This window comes from Protopterus annectens, chromosome 15.part0 (assembly GCF_019279795.1).
Source record: "Protopterus annectens isolate FY-2018-M chromosome 15.part0, PAN1.0, whole genome shotgun sequence".
Classification (NCBI taxonomy): domain Eukaryota; kingdom Metazoa; phylum Chordata; order Ceratodontiformes; family Protopteridae; genus Protopterus; species Protopterus annectens.
The window spans coordinates 239,471,335-239,491,444 of NC_056749.1; the positions used below are offsets into that span (position 1 = coordinate 239,471,335).

At 37.7% G+C, this 20,110-nt stretch overlaps 1 protein-coding gene across 1 annotated transcript in view; it reads right to left on the reverse strand.

The window, feature by feature from the left end:
* The window catches only part of KLHL4 (kelch like family member 4), a 1,295,922-nt gene that overhangs the window by 331,853 nt on the left and 943,959 nt on the right, over window positions 1–20,110 (reverse strand). The window lies entirely within an intron of this gene.

A 20,110-nucleotide genomic window follows, 5' to 3' on the forward strand; every position in this document is an offset into this window, starting at 1 on the left:
ACACGCAACTGGAGCGGAATGCTAGCTAAATAAATATTAGACATTGAATGTTCTGTGCAAAAGTGCATTATTAACTAAAATTGAAAGCTAAAAACTGATGTGTAACATGATTATTCATTCTTAATAATTATACATAATAAATAAATATAGAATATAAAATAGAATATTTATGTATATATAAAAAGGAAGCAACCATATAAAAAGTCATGGAAGAATGGGTGGTGGTTAATGGTTATCTATTATAAAGATCAATGAAATAGTATCAATAAAATTAATATTGTTATATTATTATAAAAAATGTGCATGTAAATAAATAAATAAATAAACAAATAAATAAATAAATAAATTGTGTTGGAACATACAATTTATATATTATTTAAAGTTATATGTATAGACATTATAAATATGATAGTAAATTATAAAAGTGTAAACTATAAGGCATGACAATGAAGTATATATAAATTAATGTATGAACCTACATGATGCATAACTGTAGCTCAATTAAACTGAATTCTAAACTACTAGTAGAATAGAATAGAAGTATGTGGAAAATATGGAAAATAAGTATAGATGTATAAAACACATGAATATGAATATAACATATATGAATTGATGAATTCTAAACAAATAAAAATATATAAATGTTAAACTGGAAATATATAAAAATGAACAAATGTACACATGGAAAATGTTTTATTTTAAATAAATACTAAGTATATTAAAATCAGAATAGATTTAATATGAAATGTATAGTTCATCTAGCTTCTAAGGCCGGTTTTATAGAAATATAGCTATTTATACCAGGAGGTATGTGAGCACCTAGTCTTAGAATCCATTTCAATTCTTTATTATTCAAAAATACAACATTATCACCACCTCTTTTATTGGTTGTAACTATTTCTAGAACTCTAAAATAAAACTGATGTGAAGGATATTCTGTTATATGTTTCGCTAAAGCATTTAGTTCATTTTTTCTCTGTATATCATATAAATGGCCATATATCCTGTCCTTCAGACATCTTTTTGTAAGCCCAACATAGAATGCCTGGCATTTCTTACATGTGGCAAGGTAGATAAGATTTTTTGTACAACAGTTTGCAAAAAATCTTGGTCGAAAAATAAAATTCATAGTAGGGTGATGAAATTCTTGCACCTCGGAGATAAACTTGCATCTATTGCAGCTATGGCAAGGGAAGGTACCTATTCTTCGACTGATAGAAGAAGCTGCTGAGTGGATGAAATGGTTATCATTACACAATAACCGTTTGAGATTTGGACTGTTTCTAAACATAAAATGAGGTTTGTCTCCTACAATCAGCCTAATATTTGGGTCCATGATTAAAATCTTCCAATTATTATGGAAAATTTCCTTTATATTATTTGTATTACTAGTATAATTTATAATTATGGCCACAAATTTTGTTTGAATGGTCATGGCTTCTCTTTTTCTAGTCCTAATAGGTTTATTTTCTGTCTGTATGTTTCCTATAATATTGTTTTTAATGTTACTAACTAGATTTGAGTCATAACCTCTTTCCTTAAAAAGTTGTTCTAGGCGGTCTGCTTCAGAATGTAGATCATCAATGTCCTTGCAGAGTCTAGTTAGCCTAATAAACTGACTTTTAATGATACCAGAAAAATGTACCTAGGATGCATACTATCGAAGGTAAGGAGGGTATTCCTCCAGGTTGGCTTTCTGTAAAGTGTTGATGCAATAGAGCCATCATCTGTAATGCTTAGTGTTGTATCTAAGAAATTAATCTTTACATGAGAGCATTCCATGGTAAATTTGAGGAAGGTTGATGTAGTTTCTAGATAAACTAAAAAGTCTTTAAAATCAATCTCAGTACCCTCCCAAATGATAAGAATATCATCCACAAAGAGTTTATAGACCTTTATTTTAGAAAAAGAGGGGTGGGGAAACAGGCAATTTTTTTTTATTATTACTATCTAAAAAAAGGCACAATAGGGGAGGTTAATGCCCTGCCAGTATCCAAAAACCTAGAAAAGACAGGTGCATATCATCTCTGGCAAAGCAGCATGGCCTTTCAACCATGTCTTTCCAGGTTGACAGATACTGGATCCCATTTGACATGACACCAGAAGCCAAGCCAATTGTTAAAGTCAATCATTTTTTGTTTGTGTTGTGGCATCATTCTTGGAGAAGGTAGAATGCTGCTTAAGGCTGGGCTTATACCTGCCTGAGGCACATAATCTGAGTGTTCAGTCATGTCTGTCTTCATATAGTCCAGTGAGGTACATCTCAAGTCATTTACCCCCACATGGATTATTATAGAGTCATACAGTACTCGTGGTTGCATGATTTGAGTGCTTGAGGGACTCAACAGATCCTGGCATCTGACAGGCAGCTAATCGTAACCCACTCCTTATCCAGTTTGGTGAGGGGAACATCTATGTGTTTTTCAATGGTGTCACCTGTGACCAGTACATTAGGTTTTGGGGTTTTACACATTATGGACTTATTTGTTGCAAGAAATCAATAAATAAAAGTTACACTGCTATGATAAACCACATAAAAATATAATAATTAACACAGCAGCAAAAAACAAAGTAATCTGGTGCCATGAATACCAGTATTAAAAAACTTTAATAAAACTATTAAAACACCACAAGATACACTTTCCCTAAATAACTTCTTCAGGTAAACAACAGCAAAAGGTAAAAAAAATCATCTTTATATAATATTTAAAACAATTATGTGGCCATCTATTAACTTAGGGGATTAATGAGACATTCATTTAATTATATTCTTTAAATCCTTTAAAATAGGTTCAATAATAAATGTCTCATTCAAGCCTGGATGCATCTGTACTCTAAATCTAACAATCCATTTATTCTCTTCTTTTTCTGTTTCATTCTTAATGTCACTATCTCTAATTGTTTTCAAAAATAACTTGCAGAATAACACATTTAAAACTATAATTATCATCTGTCTGTCTAATATGTTTAAACAGTGCTTTAGTCTCTACATATTTCTGACAAATGGTCACCTATATGTTCCTTTAACTTTCTGTTTTGCCTGCATAAAAAACTTCACACTGTTGGCATAGGCCCATATACACTAAATTTTTAGTAATACATGTGCCATGAACCTTTGTTACAAAATTTACTTTCTTTATTGGATGCATAATGTATTTTTCAGTATATATACATTTACAATATTAACACTTATTGCATTTATAAGTCCATTGTTTAGAACTTCTTACATGTCTATGAATTTTTTCCTGTTCTTTATAACATAAAATATTCTTCAAATTATTACTTCTCTTGCAGACAAAACTTAATTGTCGATATTCTATATCCTTAAATTGTGGTAGCCACTTCACCATAGGCCAATATTTTCTAATAAATTGTTTAAAATTCAGTATATTCCTATTATAAGTTAATACACATCTATTTGTTGACTTAAACATTTTTTCTTTGTGTACTTGCATAGTATGTCTTTTTTTTGAAACAAATCCGCTTTTTATTATGGATGACATCATTCTGTATATCTCACTGTATGGCAAATACCCTCTGCTCATTATAGCCCCTAGCCACAAAATCTTCTGCCATGTTATTCATTTTTTTCATTCATGGCTTGTTCGTTTGTATTTAATTTTGCTACCAGTAACATTTGATTCTTAACTATATTTTGAAAAATATGTGGCGGGTGCATACTATAGGTATTCTTTTTAACATTTTTTTATATAATGTAGTTTCTGTTCTTCCTGTATAATTCTTAATGAGCTTAATATCTAAAAAATCTATTTGCATGAAATGTATGGTGCTTTTAAATCTCAAAAACTCTGCAGTAGTATTTATATATGTAAGAAATTCTTCCAATAAGGGCAACAAACCTTGCCATATAACAAACAAATCATCTACTAACCATTTATAAAACAACACATTATAACCATAATGATTAGATTGAGATAATATATAGTCATTCACCCATTTGTTCAAATGTTTGCATAAGTGTTAGGCACAGGAGTACCCATGGCTACACCTCTTTGTTGTTTATAATACTTCTCATGAAACAAGAAAACACTATTTTGTAAAACTATCTCTAATAATGCACATAGGTTCATAGGTTCATAGATTAGTACTAAGCTAACTGCCCTTGCGAGCCATTTTAAGCCTAGTCAGTTATCCCTTGTGAGACTCAAACCCTGCACCTTGTGTTTGTAAGGCAAACACCGTAACCACTGGGCCACCCTCCCAACCCAATATTACATTCATGTCTGTGGTTATATATATAGAATGTTGCATAATATATTCCCATACATATTCAATACCCACTTAATTTGGTATAGAGTTAAACAGGATGTCAACATTTACAGTTGCAAGGTAACAATCTATGTCATTCTCTTATGACCAGTTGAACAACTGTTGTAAAAAAATCAGTTGTATTCATCTTTTGTAATGGTTAATGATGTACTTAGAACTGGTTTAATTTATTCTCCAACTACCTTTATATGGGTTCTGTTATCCAACCTCTAGCTGACACAATTAATCTCAATGGTGGCTCAGCTAGTGACTTATGTATTTTAGGGAGTCTGTAAATTACAGGTATTCTTGGTGTTGGATCATACAAATAGGATCATAGGAAGTTGTTAGGCTAATGGCCCTAGGGCCCTTACAAACCTAGCCAAGTTCTACCCTTATTTCCATGATCAGCACCTAATGCCCCTGTCCAAGAGGGACACAGGTGGAACCCCCAGGGTGAATTTACAGTTACCCATCTGATCATCTAGATTGCATTTGAAGAAGGAGAATGAGGTGCTCTGCTTGACATGAAGCGGGAGTCCATTCTAAAGGTGTAGCAACCTCTTTCTGTCCCTCCAGCAGGTTTTATTAATATCACATACTAGGTTAAGGCCTTTAGAGTGAGTACCCTGTGTATCATTTGACTTGCGGATATGCTGCACTTCCAATAAAGCAGGGTCAGAGATTGCCTTATATGCAAGGTAGAGATCACCTCTGAGTAGTCTATATGAAACAGAATAAAGCGAAAGTGATTTCAGATGATCCAAACACGACAGATGCTGAAGACCTTGAGTTTTCCCTGTGAGGAACCTCTGTGGTCTCTCCAACTGCTGCAGGTACTTGGAAAAGTACATATCAAAAGGGATGTTGTACTCAATTATTGTCATTCTAACAATCTCAGTTATCTAAGTTTATTACAGCAATATTTAAAATATGTCCATATTTTTGGGCCTTTGTCCTCTATTGTTTTAGGCTTTGTCCAATTTTTTTGTGCTGAGGTTGACAGGTATGCTTTCAGGGCTATGGCCACTGGTACTGTTTTGAGGAGGTTTGCAAGGCTGCATTTTCAGAACATTCCAGAGGATGTTAAAAATGAGATTTTAAATTTCCCATTAGATAGAGATTTAGTTTTTGGCGCCTCTGCTGCAGAGGTGATGAAAAAAATTTGATGAAAGGGGGGTAAGCTGATCCAGGGAATCCCTAAAAATTTTCACTCCTCCTTTTCTAAATTTTCTAAGGGATTATATTACTCCTCACCTAGTTTTGTCAAAAAAGCAACATAAGCAGTCTCAAGAAAATACAGGTAAACAAATGTTTAAGAAGAAGTGGGAAAAGAGTTCCAAAAAGAAGTCTGGAACTTCCCAAAACCAAGGACAGTCTCACAAGTCTGAATGACTATTCAAGGAACCTTGTGACATCCTCTCATCCTTGCCCCTTTTTTTCTTCCAGAAAGTCTAAATCTCCATTTTTCTCTTTGACAACAGATAGTTTTAGACTAATGGGTTCTGAAGATCAGTCATCGAGGATACAGATGGCAGTGGAAGGAAATTCTTCATTTCCAGGGGGTCATACTTCACATCAGACTCATTTGGTTCCACCAGTTCTTCATTGCATGCTGTCCCATGCAGTGACAGAACCAATTCCTCCTTCCCAGGTGGGGAAGGGTTTTTATTCAGGGATGTTCTTTGTGCCAAAGAAAGAAAATGCTTGCTGACCATTTCTGGATCTTTTTCTTTCCCTAAACCTGTTTGTGATAGTGACCAGATTCAAAATGATATCCCTTCTCAACCTGCTGTCTCTTCTTCCTCTTTCAGGTTTTCTGGTAGCACTAGACTTAAAATCACACATCATCACATCCCTCGTCATCCAGACTTCAAATGTTTCTCAAAGTTTTGTGTGTCTTGATTCACATCATCAGTTCTCTGCCTTACTCTTTGGAATATCCACTGCACAAAGAAGGTTCAGAAAGTGTCTAGCTCCATTATAACTCATTGCAGGCTACAGATTATCCAAGTTTTTCTATATTTATTCAACTTTCTTATCTTTGCAGAGTATTTTTCAAAGTGTCAGGAATTTCTGTCTTGGGTGAGATATCTCTTTCATAAGTTGGGATTCTAAAAGAACATTCAAAAGTCTTTCTTGAATCTTTCACAAGGGCTTGTGTTCCTGGGATGGCAGCTAGCAACCTCAGATCAAAGAGCTTTTCTTCCACACAAAAAAATAGATTGATGTCTCCATCTATTTCTAATGTTTCCACTCAAACTTTAGTGACTGTGAGGCAATATCTCAGGATTTTTGGTCTTGTGGCTTTTATGATTCTCATGATACCCTTCACAAGACACCACATGAGAAAGATGCAGTGGTCTCTGTTTGGTTGCAGCACCAGCATCCTTTATCTTTTCAAATCCCAGTGCTGGGGTTTATTAGAAGAAAAATCATTTTGAGGAGACAATAGAGATCCTTAAATCCAGGACTCTAAAATATCAATCAGTATTTCTCCACTTAAATGCATACTATATATGCTAGGGTTTGCAGCTCTTATAATTGCCATCACACCTGTCTTTAATTGATACGTAATCTGTGTCCAATATATAAAACATTTTAGCATTATAGTAATCAGTATTTAATACAACCACAGGCCCTCCCTTATTGGCATTTTTTTTTATAATGATGTCCATAATTGTAATTAAGGAATTTATTGCTTGCTGCTGTTCCTTCGTCAAATTGTAATACATTTTCTTGGGAGGTCTCGTGAACAATTCATACAATTCATTCTCAACTGCTATCACAAAAGCAGCTATTACTGGGTTGTACATCGGTACTAATGTATGTTTATTTAATATGGGGGAGTAAAACTATATGTCCATATAACAGAGTCAGACTTAAATTCCTGTTAAACTCCATTAATGTGTTGGAAATATTTAAAGATCCAGCCGGTATAAAGGTCAAACCTTTATTTAAACGCACACTCATTCTGTCAACCTACATCTAGACAGATTAAACACAATGCCGTTAATTGTCTAGATTGGCTCTTGGTGGCTGGTCGGCATTCCACCTATTTCCTCTTGCCCCCACCATGACGGCTGTTCATCCTCCTCCACTATGAAGGCATTGAGTATGGTTCTTTCTGCAGAACTGGAAAATTCAAAGGGTCTACGGCAGAAATGAAAGTTGTATCCAAAAAACTGCATGTTCAAAAAGTGTGAAGTTCTCTTCCATCCGTGGAATAATGTCTTCAGTCTTTTTATGCTGAATATCCCCGCCTCCTTTGGAAAACGACCATTGCAGTTGGACCAGGAGAACACTATGAAAAATTTGAAGTCTGAAAAATCTCTATGCAGTTTTTGGTTTCTATTAGCCTGCTTTCAAAGGCTGCTAATTTATTTAATGTCTCTATAAAGAATATTGAGTGAGCATTTGTTTCTATAGTGGCAATTAATTCATTATAATACTGCACAACTTTTGTCTTGAGCACAGTCTCAATAGGGTCAAAAAATGTATTCATAAGCTCCATAGGTTGGTACTAGGCTATCAGCCCTAGGGCCTATGCAAGCCTAGCCATAACAATTCCCTGGATATTTCTTCTCACAATATTTACTTCTCTGGACCCCTGTCTAGTGGGGTGACTGACATGATCCCTGGTCTTGGAAAGTGCAGTTTCTACCTATGTGGCCGTGATTATCGGAATTTGGCAATCTTTTGGTACTGAGATGGGCCCATTAGGGGGTGAGAGGGGGTGAAGTTGGCACTAAATCGATCTGCCAGGATATTGGCAATATCCTCGGGATCAGTATATTTAATGCCATTCTGTTGTAGCTCAGAGCAGATCTGAGCATTGCCATTTAGATTCTTGACATAACTATAGAATGCCTTGTGGTTGTCTTTGGAATCTTTGGCAATTTTATTTTCGTAACTAGATTTTGAGGATTTTATGAGGGATCTCAGCTTCTTACTGAGGCTGGTGAGGGAGTTTTTTGCATCCTGGGATTTTCCTCTTTTCTGCAACAGTTTCTTTCTTCTGTTGTATACTTTGTTTACAGCAGGGGACCACCAGATTGGCTTCCTTTTTTTGGAGAAGAGCATCTTGGTACTAGTTGGGATGGCACAATTCATGCACGTGTGGATGTGCTCGTACAGTGCCTTAGTGTAGGATTCTGCAGTTGAACTTCCAGATCCCATCTGTGTGGGTGTTGAGAAGTTCATCACTTCTGACTTCAGTAGCATGAAGTTGGCTTTGGAGAAGTATTTTAAGGAGGTTTCCTTACTGGGGGTGGGGGTGGGATGTGGATGTCCAAGGTGATTTGCTTATGGTCAGATCTGACCAATGAGGGGGTGACCACTGGTGTGGAGCATCTATCTCCCGTGTTGGTAATGACCAGGTCTAGGATATTGGAGCCCCTGGTGGGACAATGGATTAGTTGATCCAGGGCATTGGAATTTATGAATTTCAAGAACCGTTGGGAAAAGGAGTTGGTACCCGAGTAGTTTTCCCAATTAATGGCAGGGTAGTTGAAATCACCCAGTATTAGGGTGTTTGGTTGTATCTTAATATTTTCCAGTATGTTTAGAAAGGTGTAGTGAGAATCTTGGGGCATGGTGGGGGATCTGTAGCAAGCTACAATTTGGATTGCAGTCTTACCTAGTGTTAGTTCCACCTGGAGAATTTCAGATGCATTGTGTTGGGCAACTAGCCTGGAGGTGTGAATATCCTTGGTGAATATGGACACTCCTCCACCTTTAGTGTTTCAGTCTTGGTTTTCTGGCCGAAAAGTGTGGTAAGAATTGTAGCCTGGTATTGCAGGGGTGCTCTCTGGAGCCTTGAACCAGGTCTCAGTTACTGCACAGATATTGGTGTTCTCCATTTTTAGGAGTGCCTTGAGAGAGTGCATTTTGAGGTTTAGACTTCTAGCATTAAGTAGCATTACCTTCAGATTTTGCATGCTTGTATGTGTTACGGTGGTGGTTTTATCCTTTGAACCTTGCCTAAAAAAGGCACTATAGGGGTAGCAAGTGCTTTAGCCAGTAACCTGAATCCCAGGGGTGACAGGTGCAGACCATCTCTGGCAAAGCATCGTGGTTTGTCGATCATGTCTTCCCAGGCAGACAAATACTGGATCCCCTTTGAATGACACCAGAAGCTTAGCCAATTGTTGAAGTCAATTATTTTGTCCTTATACTGTGGTATCATTCTGGGCAAAGGCAGGATGCTACTCAGGGCTAGGGTCATACCTGCCTGGGTCACATGATCCAAAAGCTCTTCCATGTCTCTTTTCATGTATTCCAGGGAGGTACGTCTCAAGTCATTCACTCCAGCATGGACAATGACAGAGTCGTATTTGTACTTGTTGTGGAGTGACTTGAGTGCATGCGTTATGTGGCGGATCCTGGCACCAGACAGGCAGCTGACTGTAATTTTCTCCTTGTTCAGCCTGGTGAGTGGGACATCAGTTTGCCTGACTATAGAGTCACCTATGACTAAAGTGTTGGGTACATTGTCTTGCCTTAGGGGCTGTTGTTGGGTGGCACACTGGTGTTGTGAGCTATGTGTCACTTTGGTTGTGACTGGTGTTTGTTTGCGTTTCAGCTTTCGGAGGTCCTTGTTGCTTGGGCAGGTTAATGTTAAGGGCCTCCGCATATGTGGGTTTAGTGTTGCTATGTGTGGGTGTTGATGGTGTGGGTTTTGAAGGGCTATGAGTTGCTTGAGGTGTAATGCAGGTGTTAACCTTCTCCTCTTGACTGTCTAGCACAATCTTGGCCAGAGAGAGCTTTGCTTCCAGTTTGGCTATGTAAGTGCATCTCTCACAGATTGTAGTGTTGGGTGGTAGGAGGAGAGGATTTTCTATGTACATGAGGCAGTTGCCGCATTGCCCCAGTATGCCCAGATTCACCAGGTGGACAGGAGAAATCACTGGAAGCTGACCCTTGGACATGCCTGTTTAGGTGCTTTTTTGTAAAGTTTAAGAGTTGTTTTCCCTTACCTTTGCAAGGTATTTTGCAATTATAGGCTGTTTAGTGCCTATGATTAATGTCTCCTTATTGACAAGGAGAACTGAGTGCTTGAATCAGTTTCAGGCTTCCTAGTGCTTTCCAGCAGGTTCTAGAGCAAGTGCTAGTCACAGGGGTTCAGATTTTAGTGCTACTACTGAGAAACCAGCTAGTTCTATGGGAAAATTTGAAGAGCACACTTTCTGGCACCTGGAATAATTTAACTGTAGCCTTGCAGTGCTGCACAATGCGAAAAATGTGCAAATACACGTGTTTTTAAGCCAGAAAGTTGAAAGGGATAGACATCAGCCCAAAAAGGCTAATAAAATTACAATTTCAGAGCTGGAAACCACTCTTCTAGTGTTAGAAAGGCAGTACGATGCTCACCAGTCCCACTGGTAAGCAGTAGGACTTCCCTCTACCACAGCAAGGTCTGGATAGCTCTGAGCACAGAAAATAAAGTCCTTAGACAAGCAAAGCCCGGGATAAGGACCGGCTAGAAAAGGTGGGAAATGAGCAAACAAGATAGTATTTTTTTTTGTTGAAACAGGCTAAACAATGCAATAATACAGTAAATAAACACAGAAAAGGCTAACACACTTGAGTGTGTAGTCCTAAACAGTAAATGCAATTAAAACTCTACAAAATTAGCAATTTAAAACTTTTTAAATGAAGCAAGGCAAGTGCACAACTGAAAAACGATTTAAGAGGCAGTAATACAGCAGAATAAGTAGCTAGTCTACATATACAGAGAAGTCTATATATACAAAAAAGCAGCTAAAACACAAACGCTTCAGATTCAGTGCAACCTAGAGCACTTGAGTTGTAGCAATATTAAGGCAATTACAGTTATAATAAATGCTCTAAAATATACTCTATATTTACAAAATGTTTGAGAAGCACAGTCAGAACACAAGGAGATTCAGGCAAAAACATTTTTTTTTTTTTACAAAAACACAAAAGAACCAGTCCCCACTAGCCAGCAGCCAATTAACACAATCTAGCCAAGGTAAAGAAAGGCTTCAGCTAATTCAAGATGGCCTGTTCATGAGCTCTGAACAATCACTGTATAAACAAACAAGCCCAGAGCCAGCAATTCTGAACTAGGACAATACTAGAGCTAGATCCATGGATTGAGTAGAGCTATTTAAAATAATTATTTGCCACTGTTGAAGTAAATGAGAATATTTATCTCTGTATGTAGGCATTTTTAGAATTCTCAAGCCTCTAGGAACTATTTTTCGTTTGATATAGACTTCAAAACCCAATCGCTTCCATTATAATTTCTTAAAGTGTTGCATTTTAAGTTCATAGTTGCACAGTTTTTCTTTATATTCAGCTGTGACAAATTGTGCACTCACATTAGAAGTCATGTTATCTTCCAATGGTTCTCCAATGACACCTTATGTTATAGGATTCTGTTTTATATCCAATAATTCTCAAATTTGTTTACAGTCATGCTGTTGTGCAGCCCTCGTAGATGAAATAGTATACTGGTAAATCATGTTCGTGGGCGTACTCAGCATTAAAATGAACAAATCAATAAATAAAAGTTATGCCTCTATGATAAACCAGATTAAAATATAATAATTTGCACTGTAGCAAAAAACAACAAAGTAATCTAGTGCCATGAATACCAGTATCAAAAAACTCCAATAAAACTCTTATTAAAACACTGCAAGTTACACTTTCATTAATATAGCTTCTTCAGGCAAACAGCAACAAAAGGTAAAAAAAAAAAAAAAGAAGTCTTTATACACTAATTAAAACAATCAAGTGACCATCTATTATTTTAAGGGATTAAAGAGACATTCATTTCATTCTTTTCCTTAAATCCTTTAAAAAAGGTTTAATAGTAAATGTCTCATTCAAGCCAGGATACAGCTGTACTCTAAATCTACCAATCCATTTATTCTCTTCTTTTTCTGGTTCATTCTTAATGTCACCATCTCTAATCTTTTCAGAAATAACTACATCTCTTACATAAAATATTTGTTTGTTTCAGGAGTATGTGGTTGTCAGTATACATGAGACTACTGCTACATTGCCTCAGGATGCCAACGTATATCAGCCTGGCCGGAGAGATAATGGGAAACTGGCCGTCTATGATAGTATGCTCATACTGCATGTTTTACTAGGTAAGGGAATGGCTTAATCTGTCAGGACTGTGCTGGTAGCGATGAGATTACAAGAGGGACCTATACTTTGTGTCAGCTAAATTTGATCAATAAGGCAACTCTGCTCAGTGAGCAACTGAGTTATTCCTAGAGCAGCAGACAATACAGTTTTTTTTTAATCTGCTAAATTACAATCACAGTATATAGGAGAAGTGCAAAAAGATACTTAGAGCCTTTTTGTGTGCTTCCCAGCTCAGCTAGACCAGGTAAATGCCTACTGCCATTAGATAAGTAATCCCAGTCCTTCTAATTTAAAAGCACAGCAAAGATGTGTCCAGAGTGGAATGCTACCATTAAAGTTATGAAATTCTACCACAAACAAACTTAAATATATGGATACAGCAGTGTACTTTAAACAGCTTATGAAAATGTGATTATGCAATAAAACATTTCTCTGCGTATAAATGAGCCAGGAGCCACTCAGTTATACAGAATTTATAAAGGCACTAAAAACAAGATAAGCTGATTAAAAAGCTGTCCAGTCAATAAAACTACATGCAGAAATCTCAAGTGTTTCTCTAACCTAAACAGAGCAGGCTACCGCCCAGTGCACTAAATGGAAAATCCACTGACCTCTTGATGTAAAAACAAGTGCTTGCTAAAGTGTAGAAATACACTACTTTATCCAACAACTAGCTAGAAAATGAATTCAGAGCAAATAAATCAGTAGAACAGACCTCTGGTACATCTTTCATCTCATTTGATACCTGTCTCCATAGGGGTTCCCCAAGGATCCATCCTTGGACCCCTACTCTTCTCTGTTTACACCAATAATCTAGCCTCTGCCACCATACATGGCACACTCATACAATACGCAGATGACTTGACCATCATCTGCTCAGCCCAGTCCCTACCAAAACTGCAAAAAGTCACACAGGAAGCCTTTTCCTCTGTTGAAACATGGTTATCCGATGCCCGATTAATACTCAACCCAAACAAAACTAAACTTCTCATCTTCCAACCCACCAAACATACTCAAAACAACTCTCACTTTAACATCACGGCAAAAGACAACACCACTATATACCCAACTGAACACACCAAATTGCTAGGAGTGGAAATAGACAATAAACTAAAATTTGACATTCACATATCCATGACTATAAAAAAAGTCCACAAAAAACTAGGAGCGTTATACAGAAATAAACAATTTCTCACCAAAGCAGCAAAGATTTCAATAGCAAATTCCCACCTTATCTCCACCCTACTTTATGCCTCTCCAATATATACCAACCTAAGGCAATGTGATCTAAACAAGCTAGAGACCTGCTACAACAAAATCGCCAAATTCGCCACAGGGGCATCCTACCGAAGTCATCACTGTCTCTCACTTGCTGAACTGGGCTGGCTTGAACTCCCTCACCTCCTTCAGTGGTATCAACTCTCACTCGCCCACAAACTAGTAAACCATCCACTAAATGTCCCATCCCTCCAGAATCTACTCCAACCCTATCGCATCACCAGACCACTAAGATCCAGCAGCAAAAATCACTTGCAGATCACTAAAGCCAATAACTCTGCTGGTGAAGCACTATTCTCTTGCGCCATAGCCAAATTATGGAACTCACTCCCACCCACAATTACCTCCATACCATCATGCACCCACTTCAAAACTTTACTAAAAGCGCAACTAAAAACATGCTGGCTATGCCCTTGCAACTCCCACTCTAATATCATCCACCCCATCCAACCACTACCTTTCTTTCCACTCCACTAACTACCTTGATTATAGCAAGCTCAGATGCTCATAAGCCAGTACTTATTATACAGCACGAACTTCTTCTTCATGTAACATTTGTTAATGTCTGGTATGCACTTCACAGATAAAGATTCTAGTTATCTACTGATGTACTATGTTCATCTGTAAATATGTTGCAAGTAATTGCTATGTAAATTGTTAATCACTATGTAATCCAATGTAAATACTGTCTGTTTATTTTAACTGTGGAGCTTTTCTCCCCAGGCCTCCGCTGAAAATGGACCTACGTCCAGTCGGACACTCCCGGTCAACAAATTTAAATAAATAAATAAATAAATAATTTGATGATCTTCATCAGATTAGTTTCAATGGTATATTTTATACACACCATTTGTATATAATAACTCCCTACTAAACGTAATGTGCATACTGAACTCAGACATGCCTCCAGTAGCAGTTTCTTTGACAAGCCGTTGCTCATCATTTGCAGTGGGTTAAGTTGTGTTCTTTATTGCTTTACTTCATGTTATTCACCAGGCAATTTCTTACCTACTGTAGAGATTGCCAATGAGTTAAATAGATCCTGATTTTACTCAGTATGATCTTAGTCAAGTAGCTGAAAGCTTTACTTTAATACAAGTGAAGTGCACCTACCTTTAACTTGTCTATATCATCTGTACTATATTACAAAGGAAGAATTGCATAGTTGTACAAAATGAGGTGCAGATCTATTTGTTGTTTTTTATGTGTGAACTTCCACAGCCATCCTTCCTTTGCAAACGCCTGTTGCCAGATATGTCAGCAAAGACTTTTCAGTATTTATTCACTGCATATCTGAGTTTTCCTGTTATCTAAATTGCTAAAACTCCAGATGTGATTGTATATTTATGCCAATGTATTAGGAGGTAACCCTCCAGATGTGGGTTTTAGGATGACTTCATATAAAAAAAGAGAGAGGAGTTCATCCTTTTTTTTCCCCAAGACAGTAAAATGCAAGAGTTAACCCTTGCATTTTCAGTTGCAAAGTGCTCAAGTGGCTTAGCCTTGTTTTATTTAAAAGTACTATATCCTGTATGTTCACAGATGTTTTCTCCTAATTGTAGATAATTTATCCATGGCTTTGTAGAGAATTTATCCATGGCTTTGATTCCTAGATACTGGTTGGCATATATTAATTTTCTGTGTTAGCCTTTCTATTTTCCACTTTTTATTGGGATGACAAATGCATATTTTTAGTTTAGTTACTAGGAATAAAACCTGTAGACAGAGACAACCAAACTGATGAAACATAAGGCATAACCATCTTTCATTTTTTTCTGTTATGTTGTTAGTACAATAAACCATTCTGTTTCATCTTTTATTTATTAAGTTTTTTTTACTGGGGGGGCTGGATAATGCTTAGGATGCTCTCTGTCAGAATTCATTTGATTTTGAACATTTTGGACTCAAGTATTTTATGTTGGATATACTGATGTGCTGCTTTATGATGGGCAATTTATATACTGTGCAAGATATTTACATGCAACAGTACAATCCCCAACCTCTAGCTATACAAAAGTAAACAAACCAAGAAGAAAGGCTTTAGATGGAACAAACACTTTCATTACATTTTATACAATAAAAGTGTTTGTTCCATCTAAAGCCATTTTTTTTTGGTAAGGTATTTACATGGCTGGTGACAAGCTGTCTTTATTGCTGATCCTCTTAGCATCTTCAAAGAAAACTAGATAGGCAGAAGGACTACAGAGTAAATCTGTGTTATTCATCTTAAAATACTGTACTCAAGTCTACAACCTTTCATGTCAAAATGGTATTTACAACATGTATAAAGTGGATTTATTATGTGGTTCCTTTATCAGGATATTTTTTCTTGATGTTGCTTTTTTCTTTCAATGGCAGATTAGCTTGCTGGAACTTTGTGTTTACAACGTGTACAGCTCCGCAGTTCTGTTGCAATTTTATTTTGTTAAGGGTGGACTTTTGGGGTATGCCATGGGTGGTATAGGACATTTTGATTCATCCCATGGGTGGTATAGGAGGTTTTGGGGTATCCCATGGGAGGTACAGGACGTTTTGAGGTATCCCATGAATGGTATACTAGTTTGCTCCTTGAGAACACAGAGCCCTAAGGCTTGTTACTTCTGCTGTTGCTACATTTTTGTACTTTCTACCACTGCTTCTCTGGCTAATATAGTGAACCTGCAACCAGATGGTTTTGGATCTTGCTGTTCCCACTGTATCTGGTATTGGCCTTTATGGAACAGGGGCTTAGTAGAGTAGAATGCTGCAGCAGGCTGTTAAACCATATATGGCTCTGTCTAGAAGTATGGAATATCATAACGACATGATATTGTTTGCTAAACTGGGTCTTGGGTCCTTCTGAACTGCATTCTGATTTTTTTTCTTTATTTAAACAGAGATCATATGGGCATTGAGAATACTAAATCATGAAGCCTGCTACTGTGGTTCTGTGTTTCCTGCACTATTCTCCTGGCTAACCTGGTCAACTTGCTTTGAGACTATTTTAGATTTTATTGTTTGCTTTTTTTTTGCTTTCTTTAAGCAGGGCAGTGTGTATTTGCTGCATTTAATATGTACCATATGAAGCTAAGATATTTAGCAGGTAAGTATACTGCAGCAGACTGTTTAAACAGCATGCAGATCTATTTAACTATGTTGTAATATCTGATGATCAAGGACTTTGGTCCTTCCAAACTGCCTTTGGATGTTGTTCCTAACTAGACACCAAATGGACAGACTGTGATTTAGAGACAAGTTGCCTGGCATACAAAGTCATACAGAGTAGCCTGTTTATTAGGCAGGCTTGTCCCACAAAATATTCACTATGCTAGCAGGTAGCACAGATTTATTCTATTGGGCAGTGAGTTCTTGGGTGTATTATTTAAATGTGGTAGTTGGATCAGAGCCTATGTTAATGAGGGTCATATGTAGCTCAGTGTGCTGCCCACTTGGGATACTTGTGTAGTACTGAAGTCTTAGTCTTCCCTTAAGAGCAGTTCAGAAAATGCTAGGTATTAATGCATTTCAGTGGGTGGAAATATGCAGTTGGGGTTGACACAGAAAATAGTGTTGTCACCTCACAGCAAAAGTTTCCCTGATTCGATTCTCAGCTGGGGTGCCTTCTGTGTGTTGTCTGCATGTCCTTCTTGTGTTCATGTGGCTTTCCTTTGGGTGATCTGGTTTTCTCCCACATTCCAAATACATGCAGTAGGTGGATTGGACAGTCTAAATTGGCCATAGGTGTAAGTGTGCAGGTGAGTGTGTGGTGTTGAAGAACTAGCACTGCAGAGCTGCCCAACTAGCAGTGTAAACCTTGGCTTTAGTTGAGTGTCACTGTTGAAGTGACACCCTGACCTCATGTGCAAAAAATGGGAAAAAGGGGAAGAGGGTGGGTGTAAATGTACAGCCCGGTAAATAGTAGGGAATGTGTGTGTGTGTGTGTGTGTGTGTGTGTGTGTGTGTGTGTGTGTGTGTGTGTACATCACTATCTGCAGGGGTCTGTGTGGGTGTATGTTGGTGTTTGACTGTCTCTGTGCATGCCCATATGACTTTGCCACTCTTGGGGTGGCCTGTGTGTGGTCTGGCTGGACCTACACTATTTTGTACGGAGGATGATAAGCCCTCAACTGAGCACTGCAAAACTGCTTTGTTCAGTGATTCATAGACATATACATTTCCACTGAATGAGATGCTACACATTTGACAATGGACCAGAGTATGAATTGCTAAATGCCGCAGCATCAGAACTCCACTATCAGTGCAGGCTGAACTGTCCTGCTGTGCATTCTCTGTGAATCCCAATCCCTAGTCTTGTTTATTAGTATTAACCTGCCCAAATCATTATCATTGCCTCTTTTACTTTTATTTTATTGTTTGTTACATATGTTTGTTTTATAGTCTATTTATAATAAATAATTTAGCATACTTTACAATTCTATTTATATTTTTATTATATTTTTGCTTCCATTTACTTTGTAAATAGTGTTTAATAAAAACATGCATTTTTATAAAGTTGAAGATGAGGTAAATTGTGCAACCAATTTATTTATTAATTTATTTATTTTTATATTTGCTCATTGTCAGTTATGTCCTCTGGTGTTTTTTTATTATTATTACACTGTTACTATTTAACTATGAGCAAATGAAATGTGCAGAGCTTCAAATGGTTATTATATGTATTCACACATTAGCATTTATTCATACAACTGCAACATCTTTCTGCATATTTTCGGTGCAGTCTATTTTTGTACCCCTTCAAATGAAATCAGAGCCGGAAGACATTTTAGTTTAGTGGTGTTTGAAACATAGTATAACTGGATATAAATAATACAATTACCTTTTGTGAATTAAGAATTATTTTTACTTTTGTTAAGGTGAAAAAGCAATATGTGAGCTAATTGATAAATGATGGATATTTCAGACAGTATAAGAACTACTTAATGCTGATGGAAAATACTTATTTTTTGTTCTCCTTCTGCTTTATTCTTTTTGTCTTACCCCAGTACCCCCATTCATGAGTGAGTCTACCAGCCTCCACTACAGCTCCTGGACTATCTCATTTCTAAGGCTGGTACTAGCATGGAACTTAAGGGTGTCTATGGGGTGGGGGTTGTGCCACTGACTGCTTCCATTGGGGGATTTTTTCCTTGATGACATTTCCTTGATTTCCCCACTCCCCTGTGCTCCCCTATTAACATCTGAAGGTTACTCCTCCTATGGACCATGTCTTTCCCCAGAGAATGCCTAGATGAATGCCCCCCTAACTGGGATGGGAGGGCCCATCTAGTCATTACCAGCATGAGTGACCTATGTTCCACACCTGAAGTCAATGTCTCATTGGTCCGATCCGACCATAAGCTAATTACCCTAAATATTCACATCCTGCCCCCACCCCCCATTAAGGAAACCATGGTAAAAAATTTCTCCAAAGCCAACTTCATGCTTCTTAAGACAGAAGCGGTGAACTTCATGACACCCAGGCAGATGGACAATACAGTTACAACTACTGAATCCTACACAATTGCACTTTATAAGCACTTACACGAGTGCATGGATCGTGCTATCCCAAACAGAACCAAGACGCTATCCTCCAAAAAAAGGAAGCCAATCTGCTGGTCCCCTGCCATAAACAAACTGTACAACAGAAGGAAGAAACTGTTGCAAAAGAGATTAAAATCCCATGAGTGGAGGAGCTCCCTGGTCAGCCTCAGTAAGGAGCTGCGATCCCTGATAAAATGCTCCAAAGCTAGTTATGAAAACAAAATCGCCACTGATTCTAAAGACAACCACAAAGCATTCTATAGCTATGTCAAGAATCTCAATGGCAACACTCAGATCTGCTCTGAGTTACAGCACAATGGCACTAAATATATAGACCCAACTGATATTGCCAACATCCTGGCAGATAGGTTCAGTGCTAACTTTACCCCCCTCTCACCCCTTAAAGAGCCCATCTCTATACCAGAAGAATGCAAAGTTCCTGTAATGATGGCTGCACAGGTAAAAAACACACTCTCCAAAGCCAAGAACACAGCATCCATGGGACCAGACAACATCCCAGGCTGCGTTCTACATGAACTACAGAACTGGTGCCCTACCTAAGTACCATGTTCAGTCATAGCTTCACCTCAGGCTTTGTGCCTGCTGAATGGTGCACAGTGACGGTTATCCCACTCCACAAGGGGGGAGCCACCCACGGACCGCAGGAACTACAACCTCATTAGCCAGACGAGCCTGGTCTGCAAGGCCATGGAATGTATCATCATGAAACTTATAAACAAAGACATTGGTAATCTCCAAACTCTGAACCCCACCCAGTTTGGGTTTGTAAAAGGCAGATCATGTCTCCTAAACCTGACTTCTTTGAAGCAGTCACCAAAGCCATAGACGAGGGTAAGGTGGTTCACACAGCCTACTAGATCTTGCCAAGGCTTTCGACACCTTCCCCCACTCTGGAATG